The sequence below is a fragment of the Manis pentadactyla genome, chromosome 5, assembly GCF_030020395.1.
Source record: "Manis pentadactyla isolate mManPen7 chromosome 5, mManPen7.hap1, whole genome shotgun sequence".
In the NCBI taxonomy this organism is placed as follows: domain Eukaryota; kingdom Metazoa; phylum Chordata; class Mammalia; order Pholidota; family Manidae; genus Manis; species Manis pentadactyla.
The window spans coordinates 6,274,545-6,286,907 of NC_080023.1; the positions used below are offsets into that span (position 1 = coordinate 6,274,545).

Sequence of the window (12,363 nt, forward strand, 5' to 3'; positions counted from 1 at the left end):
TCAATGAGATGTGAGCAAAAGGTGTGGGTTAAAGGAGACTGACGTATCTTTCTTTCTAATTCTTTCTTATTCTGCTTCCTGTCATCTGGAATGTAGCCATGATGGCTGGAACTGCAGCAACCAGGTTAGACCTTGAAGTGACCTTGAGAGTGGAACTCCTACACAACAAAGGAACAAGATGGAAAGAGGTGGGGCCTTGATCCTGTGGAGTGCCATGCCAGCCCTTGACTTTCATCAAAAGAAAAGTACACTTGTTTCTTATTGAAGCCACTGCTTTATTGTTGTCTTTAAATGCAGTTAAACCTATTCCTAACTGGCATAATGTGCTAGAAATACTTTTGAATATATATGTGGGGAAAATGGAAGTTCCCATGGCCAGGATCCTCACCTGACCCTAAACTACTTGATGATGTAACTGGCCTTCTGCTAGGCTACTGCTCCCACACCCATAGGCAATGAGCTATTAGTGACTGAGCCACTATATAAAGAGCTCTTCCCAGTGGTCTGGACAGAGACAGAAGTGGAGGTGGGTTATGGCCCTGCTGACTGCTGGATGCAGACATGATTCTAGTGCTCAACCTACACTGTGGGAATAAACCTGGGTATAAACGCTTTTACCTCAAGAAACGTGCCATTGTCATTTCTTGGTCTCACTGAATCCAACATATCAAAGTAAATGTCTAAGTATCAACATCTTACAAGGGTCATGACCCCTGAAGTCATACTGGTTGCCCCCAGTGGAATGCTCCCAGACCTTGGGAAACACTGATATCATGCAAGGGAAAAAACTTTGAAAACTGTGAGGTGCTCCACAGATGTCACCTTTGGTGCTCTTGGTCTTATCCAATCCCCAACACATATAAGGTGTTGGGTCACACCTCTCTCGATGGTGATAGCAAAAGAAAGGGGCATTGACAATGCAACGTGTGAATCCATAGCCCCTCTGCACCCCTCCCAAGAGTGAACAGGACAGTCCACCTCCTTTCTTGGATGTGGCAATCCTCAGAATTCACCCTGAAATGCATACTTACAGCATTATCCCCGAAAGCTGAGGGTCATGGGTTGCAGCTGTGGTCCCTGCTAGCGGTCCCCTTGTTCCTTGGAAAAGGTGGTTGATTCAACTGAAATCAAAGCATTCAGTTCAGCTCTTCAGATATTCACTGGTCACTTAGTGTGTGCCTGTACTCATGCTTCGTGCTGGGCTCCTTGCCTTTGAAGAGGCCATCATCTAGTTGGAGGTGGATGTGGCCCTGAGAAATAAGGAGAAGGAAAGTTAGAACACAGACCCATCATCAGTGTCTTCCTCTGCATTCCCAGAAGCCATCCCTAAGACAAAAATTTCAGTGCCAGGGTTTATCCTGGAAAATATTCATCCTACCTGCTCTGGGCCTTAGTTCTGTAACACTGGGCTGTGTGAGTTGTCAATTATTAGTGTTCTGGAGCCACTTATGAGAACCAGTTCTGCAAGTCTTTTCCCAAGTCACAGCCAATGACACCATGTTGATAGCTTGAATCAGCGGTGGTGGAGGTGGGAATATCCATATCACGGACATTGGAAAATGCTACAGATCAGGGATTTCCCCAGATGCTGCTGTTAAACACTCACCATTGTGCCACTGATTACTGGACGTCATGTACACAAGACAGTGCCTGGTACACAACGCTCCACACGGGGTCAGTGATGACAGGCATCGTGATTATGACAGGGCAGTGAAGGTCATGTGGAGGCCAGGCTGGGGGACCTAAGACATGTTTGCCCCAACTCCACATCTTCCACTCCAGGCCATGGGTGTCTTTCATCTTTGAACCTCAGAGCCTAGAAGGACATGACCAAAGAGCAGGATGCAAAAACAGATTGAATCTTTGCTATCAGCCAGGCGCCACAGCTACTGTTCAAAAACAACCACAGTTCAAACAGACGATAGCTTTTAGTTCTTGCTCTAGCCGGCCTTTGCAATCGGTCCCCTCTCAAACCTATGACCTTGGACAAGCCAGTTGACTTCTCTGTGCTTCAGTCTCCTAAGCTGTAAAATAGGGATGACAGTGGCATCAGAAAAAGCCCTGGTATGTGGCACATGCTCAGTAAAGTTTACTGCTACTAACATAACAAATGGCATCATCAACAATGCCATCATGTCTTTGTGCATTACTATTTCTATTCCACCTCCACACACAGCTAGCTGTTCAACAGCCATATCAGAAAAGCCCCTTTGCAACCATGCGGAAGATGCTGAAAGAGGCCTAGCAGAGGTCCCAGGGCCAGTCGGCCCCTTGCACACCCCGCCCCACCTGGCCCTGATTTGTGCCCCCACTCTCAGATGGCCTCCACCCCCTCCCAGCTGAGAGGCCCCTGGCCCCAAAGAACTTCTGTTCCCCTCACCCCAGCAGGACATTCAGAAGTCAGCGGCTTGGACAATTGCACTTTCTTTTCTCTTTCCAAAGAGGGATCAGCCTTGGGGGCCCTCTGAAAGAGCTGTGATTACATCTTCATTTGTGGGTAATGGGATTAACATGGCCCATGGCACAGCCTCGGGGCAGCAGTGAGGATTGGCAGGCCTGCTCTTGGTGGTGATGGGCTCAAAGAATTGCTCCCGGCTGCCGAGCCCCTCTTTGCTTCCAGGCTCCAGACACTGGGGTGGGGGCCGACACAGGGACCAGAAAATGGAATTAGCCCCATCCCAAAGCATGGAGGGCTGGCCGGCTCCCCTAGCCCCCCACTCCTTAGCTAAGCAAGGATCTCTGGGCCCAGAGCCGCCAGAAATTGCTCTTTGGGAGTAATGATGATGATGGTGTGTGTGTGTGTGTGTGTGTGTGTGTGTGTGTGTGTGTGTGTGTATGTGAGTGATGATGATGGTGTGTGTGTGTGTGTGTGTGTGCGTGTGCACGCGCGCATGCCGCACTGTGTGCACACATGCACGTATGTTGGATGGAAGTGTCTTTTTGTGGCTTCAGTCTCCAGATATCCCATCCAGGGGACCTCTCCCAGGCCAAAAGATGCAGGCAGAAAAAAAAGCAGGAGCAGGAGCAGAGTAAAGCAGTAGACGCAACCCCAGGGGTGGGACCTGTGTGAGCTGTCTGTGCTCAGCTCTCAACAGACCGTATGCGCTGGTGGCACCTCAGGGAGAGGCGTGCCACAGACAGCCTTCCTGGTAACCTGGGCTCTGTGCCAGGCTTTGTGCAGAGAGCTCTGTGTGTGTGTGTGTTAGTTAATTCCCAGGAGGCCAGTGCCAGCCACCCCAGGATGAAAATCGTCCCCATTTCATACAGAAGGGGATTTATGCTTAAAGCTAACTGATGCTGAACTACACCCTCAAAACTGACATCAGTGTTCCCCAAATCGGGGGATTTGCACACTACGGGGCAGATTTTGTCTGTTGGTATAATGTCTGCTAACACATAATGCATTTAATATTTTTCTTGAAATTTCCTCTCTTTTTGAAATTTTAAATTATTATTTTTCTAAGTTTTTAGTTTGAAAAACTTAAAACCTACTAAAAACTCGTATGGGTGAATACCCACATGCCTGCCCTTCATTTAGAGTCTAGATTCACGAGATGTTAGCATTTGGCATATCTGCCTTTTCTTGCTGTGTGTGCGTATGTAATGTATATTTACATATAGAATGTATATTTATATACATATGTTTGCATACATATATTGTATATAGTTACATACACATATATAGTGATATATGTATATGTAAATATATAATACATATATGTGTATGTATATATATATGTGTACTATATACTTTTTCTGAACCATTCACAGACATCATGACACATCTACGTCAGCATGTATCTCCTAGAAAAAGGACATTCTCTTACATAACCACAACAATGGCCATCACCCTCAGGAAATGTCACATTCATCCAATTCTATTATCCAATTTATGATCCACATTCAAATTTTCCCCCAATTCACCCAATAATGTCCTTTAGAGCTTTTTTCCTTTTTAAGTCCAGAATACAGTCAAGGACCACTTCTTGTATGTATTTATCATTTCTCCAAGAAATACTCTGAAGAATCAAAAGCAAACCGAGGAGACGTGTCCCTTGCTGTGTGGTCACCGAGTGCCACGTTGGCAGCCCACGGTAAGTCAGCTCTCTCTTGTGGAGCCCAGTGCTGTGCAGAGTTGCTCCAGAATCAGTACAATGCTGGTGACATCCAGCCTGTTCTTCCCAAGTGCACTAGATTCGGTTTCCTCTGGTCCAGTGAGGGTGTTGCCAAGTCCGGGTGTCTGCCAGAAGCAAGGTGGGCCCACTCCCAGCAGCTCCCCCCCCCCCACTATCCCAACCCTGGTTTGTTCAGAGAGGAAGTGAGCCTGTCCCCATGAGACAACGATTGGCCCAGGCCAGCCCTGGCCAGCCTACCAGCCTTTGCTGCGTACACACTGCAGCTAGGGCCGGCCAGGTGACCAGTCGCCCTGCGAGTCATAAAGGGAAGTCTTTGCAGACACCTGCCTCTGGGTATTGTTTTCCTTTGCCAGTAGAAGAAACCACATCCCCTCCTTTCTTCTCACTTCCTGCCTTGCACTTGGTCGTGAAGCCCAGAGCTGGAGCAGCCATTTATGATGTCAAAGCAACATTTGTTGGGACAAAAAGCTAACTGTCTGAGGAAGAGAGCAGAAAGATGGGAAAATCCTGGTTCTGAGATGCAAATATTCAGCTGCTGCTCCGAGCTTGAACTGCCACCTCCCATTTCTCCTTGTGGTAGAGTACATTTTTTTTTATTGCTTAAGCTATTGAAAGCATTCCTAATTGATACTTTCAGAAGCTTCTGAGAAACTTCCAGACATAGGAGAAAGTGAAAGGCACGTGGGGCCAGACACAACTGGTTCTAAACATCAGAAGCAGACTCTAATTAGCTCCATGTGCCTGGGTACATTATTTAACCTCTCTGAGTCCAAATGGCTCAGCAAACAAAAAAGAAGAAGAAGAAATAAATGAAAAGCAAAAGAAACTCCAGGAAATGCTGTTAGACTGGAAGACATGCTTACTTACCTACATTTATTCAATTGCCTATTCAACAAATATTTGTTGAGTACCTCCCATGCATCATTCATTCAATTACTATTTAATGAGTGCCTACTATGCTCTAAGCACTGTGATAACCCCAACAGGTACCCCCAAGAAACGAAGTCCTTCCTCTCCCAAAATTACATTGTGAAGTTTCCCTCAGGTTTCAATTACAGGCCAGAGGATTGTTTCCGTCCTCACAGATAAGGACATTGAGGTTCAGAGATGTCAGACCCATCCACATGGCGGCCCAGCCTGCACGCGGTGGAGCGGAGTCCAGCCCTGACTTGGCTGCAGAGCTGGCCTCCCTCTGTGGTCCCAGGACCTGTCACGTGCAACCTTAGAAAATCACAGTGACTTTGCAGCTATAAAATGGTCCAGAGGAAAGACCACGCCATTCCCAAGTCTTGGAAATGTCTTTCTGATTTTGATCCCATTTCATTAGGGATGTGAAATGGATTAGCTGGGGAATGGACAAGCTCTGTGGTGCATTATGAGCCAATAACCTTTGCTTTCAACTTCTCAGACTGAAGGATCCCCAAGCTGAGGGATCACTGGCCGGGCTGCGCTCCTTCTGGGCTTTACTACCCTTCTTCTTTAGCTGTGCAGGGAGCCTTAGAAAGCCAAGGGCTGTGCTTCTCCTGCCAAAGAGGGGAGAACAGGCAGGACCACTTTCCAGACCTTCTACAAACATGTTAGGGGCTGTCACTACTTACCTCATTTCCTCCTCATGTCAACTCCAGGAAAGAGTTGTCATTCATCCTATTTTACAGATGGAGGAACTGAGGCTCAGAGGAGTCACCTAACTTGCTCACGGTCACACAGCCTTCAGTGAGTGCAGAAGCCATGACTGTCGCACTTATCCCGAGGCCCCTTGGCTCAGGGCCGGGTGCCTAATAAATATTTGTCAAAATGAAATGTGCTGTCTAGGACCCCTTGCTGCCCCAGAGAAAAGGTGGCTCAAATTCTCCACCTGTTGCCTTAGTCTGTAAGGACCTGAGTGGGACTTAGGGCAGACAGCAGGGGAAAGGTACTCGATTAGGAGTAAGAGCAAAACCTGTTACAGCCAGATAGCAGTGAACTTTCCCACTCATGACCTGGGATGTGCTTCATCTGAACTTCCATGGGCTTCCACCACAGGAATTAGCCGAGCCTGGAGCAGCACCTGGAGAGAGGGAGGGAGGGCAAAGCACATGGGGCTGGGCATCAGGGGTGTCTGAGTGAGCTGCAGGCTCCTAGGTAAACTCTTCTTGTCTCTGGGCCTCAGTTTCCCCTTCTGTAAAATGAAGGCCATTGGAGTCCTAGACTCTGTTTTCTCTTAACTTGAACAACCTTCCCAGAGATCAGATGACTGAACATCTTCGAGCTCCTATTAAGTAAAAATTTGAAAGTCTAACTTAAGACACCTTCTCTTATCCATTTGCAAAGAGCAAGTAGCTTCACAAACGCTCAGGAATCAACCGTGTAAATGCACAGCTGATGATAAAAACCACACTTACATGGTACTCACAGGGTGTTTCATCATTCCTGTGTAACACGTGAGCCACCGGAGGCACAGAGAAAATAAGTGATTTGCCCACTGAGCCACAGCTGCTAAGTGGTGAGCCCGACTCTCAGAGTCTACGCTCCTCGCCCCTGTGCTGGGGCTCCTTCCAAAATCTGGCATCTGCCGTGTGCTAGACCCGGGCCCAAGATCTTACACAGCGTTTCTCACTGATTTCCCCAGATGGAAAGACATTGCCATCATCCCTGCTTTCAGAGAAGGCACCTGTGCTTATGCGGGAGGCTGAGTTTGGATGAGGGCCTCCTCTGCAAACTTTGTCCTCATGGCCTGAAAGGGGGCCGCTAAGCAGGCTGACTTGGACTGGAATCCGCGTTCTTCTGCCCAGCCCTGTGACCGCAGGAAAGCGGCTAAGTCTCTCCAATCCTAAGTTTTCCCACCCAGGCATTTCTCTCATAAAGCTGTGCAGGATGTAGTTGTTTTTGCTTTGCCCCAGGGAGTGAGGGAAGAACTCCCCTGAATGATTACATCCAGTGAGGATGTCATGCTGGGGAATTGAGGAGATACTCACATTTGCCTCAGGCATTTCCTTGACGTGAGCGGAGCCCAGGCTGGGCGCCTCTGCTCAGGTCACTGTATGTGAGGATTTGGAGGCAGTCAGTCTCCTCTGTCCCTAACCAAATACTTGTTCTCCCTCCATCCTGTCGGGGTGCCTGGGATGTCACTATGGTGGCACTGTGGCACCCAGCATCTCCTGGCCCAAACCCACAACATTCAGGGAGGACTAACTGAAAAATTTAGTTACTAATAAAATTATCACTCCCATTTAGAGAAGACTGTGTGCTGCACTGAGCTGGGCAATTACTATCCTTTGAGCTGGGTGGGAGTCTTCCTATTTCACATGTGAGGAAACAGAAGCCCCAGGAGAGCATTTCCACACACTACAGTGGTGCTGGGATGAGGATGTCAGTCACTCCTGTCAAACTATATGGCAATAGCTGCTCAACGTGTCCAGGTTGTGGATGTGAAACTGTCACTCCTGAAGAGAGGACTGGGCCATAGGACAGGTGTGGCACATAGTAGGCGCTCACCAAGTGTCCATGAATGTATGAATGGTCCCCTATAGCAGACAATGACTAGCTGCTGACCACACCACTTCCTCTTCCTCTGGGCACTCAGCTGGGCTGCATTTCCCAGCCTCCCTTGCAGTTCTGGCCAGTGGACTATGGGGAGACTGTTGCCAAGGTTGGTCCATAAAAACCTTCTGTGCAATCCTCCACTCTTTCTTTCCTCCCATTGCCTAGCCACATGCAGAGAGTTGACCAAAGCTTCAGAGGCTGGAGGGAAGGTGGCAACATGAGATGGAAGGAGCCTCAGTGCCTCATTGCTCAGAGGAAGGCCGGGGTACACCTGCCCTGGGCTGGTACTTGGCCAACAAATCAATTGCCATCGCATTCAGAGGCTGAGGTGTGGAGCTTGCTTGCCATGGCATTAGACCACCATAACTGACAGACAAGTTTAAAGAGAAAGCTTCTCCCAGAATCAGAGGCTCTCAGAATTGGAAACGACCTTGAGTATCACAGAGGCGAAGTTCCCACCCAGTGCACAGATCTCTTTATAACGTCTCTGCCCAGAGTTCTTCCAACCAGATTTGCCCACCCACTGTGACGGGGTGCTCACCCCCTGGAACTATAGCTGTCTATCTTGGGCTTCTCTGGCTGCAAAAGACCTTTCCTTACCCCAAGCTCAGCCCTTGTATTTTTCCTGCATTGATCTGCCTCTTCGTTCCCCACAGTGAGCTGGCTTTTCTTTCTTACACACAGCTGAAGGTGGAAACTGGGTCTCTGGGCTGACTTCTCATTTCTTTAGTCACCAGTTGTGTGCTGGGACCTCCGGCTGCCAGGCCCGCTTTGGCATCAGTCTTTCCTCCTGGGCAGGGCTTGTGGAAGCTGCCCCAGTTTCATCATTTCAGGTGGACCCGAGAGCTGCTTCTCTCCAGCTCCGCCCCAGGTGCTGGTCTTGGTGGGAAGCCAGCATGACAACATTTCCCAAACCACCACTCATGCAGCCCTTGCACCTTGACTTACTCCAGCCTCATCACAACTACCCGAAGGGCATCATTTTAGCCCCATTTTACCAAAGGGAAAACTGAGGTTCAGAGAGACAACACAACTTGCCCAGAGGACTGTAACTAGGAAGTGGCAGCCCGGGGCTCAAACCCAGGAGCGTCTGAGACCAAGGCACTACCTCTCAGGTGGTGGGGAAGACACGACAGCCCCAGGGAACTTCAGATGCAGGAGCCGGCTGGGTAACTCTGGCCTTCAAACAGTAGCATGGGCGTTCCTCGTAGATCAGCTGCCCAGGCCCACATTCTGTCCACTTTGGTTAGCCTGGACCCATCCTGGGAGGGCTGTGGCCCTTCCCCAGGCACCTGGGAGGTGGGGGTTACCAAAGGAGTGGGTCCGATCTGGGCTGCACCGTTCCTAGTGTCTGAATCAGTTAAGGGAAGCCCAGAGTCTGGCAGGGCCAATTGCTGGGCAGACCTCTGCTGACTGTGAAGTTGCTAACATATGTCCTTAATCCGCCCTGTCGGCCATTTGCCAGACACTGGAGTGCATGAGCTGCTCCCTGAGCCTGGGCGATGTGGACAGTAGGAGTCCCACTTACTGGTCCTGTGCATGTCCTGCATGCCAGGGGATCACACACATCATTTCATGATATCCTCATGGCAGGCCAGAGGGGCAGATGATTCTATACCTACTTCCCAGATAAGAAGACCGGGAGCTCAGAAAGATTAAGTCATTTGCGTACACAGCTGGAGGTGAAGAGATGAGGTGCGCTCACACTCAGACCTCGGGGTAAAGTCTGTACTCATTCCATGCCTTGATTACCCAGTCTTCTGACTAGGAAAGATGGATAGACAGTGTCTTACCACTCCCTGCACACCTTACACACCGCATGGCTCCACACGCATCGGGGAGTTACGTGCAAAGGCCCCACTGGATCGCGAGCTTCTCCATGGCGAGGATTGATTTGGCGAATCCTCTGCCCCCGCACCGGCATGCAGGAGGGACTCAGGACACGGTGAGCACGTGAGACTCCAGGAGTTAGCTGCAGGGAGGGCAAACAGGGGAGAAGACCGGGAAACGGGAAGAGTAAAATGGCAAAAGATAAGGAGAGAAAGTCACTGAGAAGGCCTGGAGGGGAAGCGGGTTGCAATAAGAGCAGGAGTGATAAGAGAATCGAAAGGAAAGGCTGTCAGCAAAGAGAAGATCTCAGTCTCCACAGGAAAATAGACAGAGCTTCCAGGAAAATCAGGGAGCCATTGTGGGAGGTGATGAGCCCACTGTTCCTGGAAGTATGCAAATGGGGCTGTATGAACCCTTGACTGGGAAGTCATAGAGGGGATTCGTGCATCCCGAATGGCGGCACTGGCTTCTCCTACCGCAGACAGAGGTTCTGATCAGGATAACCAACTCCTCTGACACACAATCACATCTGTGGTGCTCCTTTCACATCCCTCCTGGCACTTTGAATGGAAGTAGAAAGACCCAGAACTGTAGGCTCAAAATTGTGCTTTTGCACTGATGCAAGCACTCTGTTCTTGACCCTTTCAAACCTGGGCAGAGGCCAGCTGCGATCTTCACCAAGGCAGCAGAACAGGGTCAGGTCTAAAATCCCCCTCCACAGTCACAGCCACCTGTGGCCTGTCCTCGGCCCTCCCCCCAGCAGCCCCTTCCAAGCTCCATACAAGCCGAGCTAGTTCCAGTCAGCCCCCAGCTCCCTGATCCCAGAGGTGAGGCGTCGGATGGAGGCTGACCCTGGGAAGGGGATGACCTTGGACTCCTCTGTGTAGCTCAAGCCCAGGTCCAGTCTTCGTTAGCCAAGGAAGTCCACGAAGAGAGGCTGGCCGGGGCGTCCCAGCTCCGGGCAGTTCCTCGCAGCTCTGTCATCTCAGCCGAATTCCCCGTTCTCACTGAGCTTCAGTTTCCTCAGCTGCAAAATGGCATGAGCGGCAGTTCTCAGAATTTTTATTTCAGGACCTCTTTTCCCTCTTAAAAAGTATTGAGGGCCTCAGAGAGCTTTTGTTCATGTATGCTGTGTCTACTTACATTTAGAGATGAAAACGGAAAGTGTTTTAGTGTATTTATGAATTCAATTGAAAATTATAAAATAAATCTTACATGATAACATAAATAACACAGTTCTGGTTTCTGAAACACAAAATCAGTGAAAAGAGTGGCATTGTCTTATGTTTCTGCAAATCTCTTTACTGTTTGGCTTAATAGAAGACCTCTGAATTCTCATGCTTAATTCTGCATTCAAACTGTTGCAGTAGGACGTTAGGGGAAATGTATGAAGAAAATCCAGTCTCACAGATACGTAGTCAGAAAAGGGAGAAAGGCAGGAATATTTTAATAGGCTTTTCAGATAATTTTTCGATATGACACAACACTTGACAAGTGGTAGTATTTTAACAGTTGGTTGCAATGTGGAACTTGAAAACATATGGATGGATTTTTTGTTCTTTGTTACATAAAATCCTTTGGTTTATCTTGCACTTTAAATGGATCTTTGACTTATGTTGTCATTTTGTAATATCACACATTCATCATTTGTAAAATATCGGTTCACTGACTTATAAGATCTTGCAAATGTTGACACGCTGAATTACACAACACCAAACAATCCCATTCATTAATCTTTCCACCTATCATTCATATTACCACCAAAAGCCTTTAAGTATTGGGGACCAAGCTCACAATGGTGGATACAAATTTCCAAAATCCTCAATTTTGTCAAAAGCTCAAATCTTCTCATTGGCAACAAACACTGTGAGGTGTTTGCCCTGCAGTGAGGGACTCACTTCATTCCTTCAAAAAATACCTGCCAAACTCCAAGTCTCATAGCCATGGTTGGCCTGTTAATCACTCTTCTGACTAAAACTGGTGCTTCATGAAAAAAGCCAGTCCGTGTGGCTCACACCCCAAATAATCACACAGTTGTTTTTCTGGAGGCAATAATCATACGTCAGTCTGTACCAAAAAGGGGTTTGTGTATACTTCTCAGTTTGTCACACAGAATATTAAAAAGATGGGTACTTGAGGATTGAGATTTAATAGCATTAATGAATATTGTCATTTTTTTCTTCACTATGAGTGCATGGTAGTGAACAGTGCGAGGACTGTTTATTAGTACAGTTTGGAGCCAGCGCCTCCATGTCAGTTAAGGAATCAGTAGGTCAGCTCACCATTGGTTTTGCATCTTCAGTGAAATATCAACATAGTGAAACACAATTTAATGTTAGTCATAATATTAATCCTAGGATACTATAGAATACGAGTATTACTATGAACAGAGCTTTTACCTCCAAGACCTCAAGGAACCCCTTTGGGTCCCATGGGCCATTCTTTGAGAAACACTGATAAAAAAAAAGAGTACAGTATTTGAAATCAGACCTGAGTTAGGATCCCAGATCATACTGGCTGTGGGATATTGAGGTGCTTGTTTAATTTCTCTGAGCCCCAGTTTCCTCAGTTTCCTCATCCCTAAAATGGGGACCATATTGCCTGCCTCACAGGGTCTTCTTGAGACTCAAATGAAACAATATCTGTGAAACTGCCTGATACAACACCAGGCACCTAGTAGGCTCCTCACAAATATACCTTCCCCTCTGTTATGTTCTGAACTGTGCCCTCCAAAATTCCTGCACTGAAGCACCAGCCTCCCATGTGACTGTATTTGGAGACAGAGCCTTTAGGGAGGTGACTGGGGTTCAGTGAGGTCATAAGAGTGGGGCCAGAATCTGATTGGACTGGTGTCCTTATGGGAAGAGGAAGAGAC

The 12,363-nt window shown here is 48.1% G+C and overlaps 1 long non-coding RNA gene across 1 annotated transcript in view; it reads right to left on the reverse strand.

Annotated features, from left to right (window-relative positions):
- Nucleotides 1-260: 260 nt before the first annotated feature.
- LOC118930200 (uncharacterized) overlaps nucleotides 261-12,363 on the reverse strand; it is a 55,402-nt gene continuing 43,299 nt past the window's right edge. The window contains exons 3-4 of the long non-coding RNA XR_008997683.1: nucleotides 1,379-2,024; nucleotides 261-1,250 (exon numbers count right to left, since the gene is read on the reverse strand). This is a non-coding gene — a long non-coding RNA (uncharacterized LOC118930200). The remainder of the gene's footprint in view (nucleotides 1,251-1,378; nucleotides 2,025-12,363) is intronic.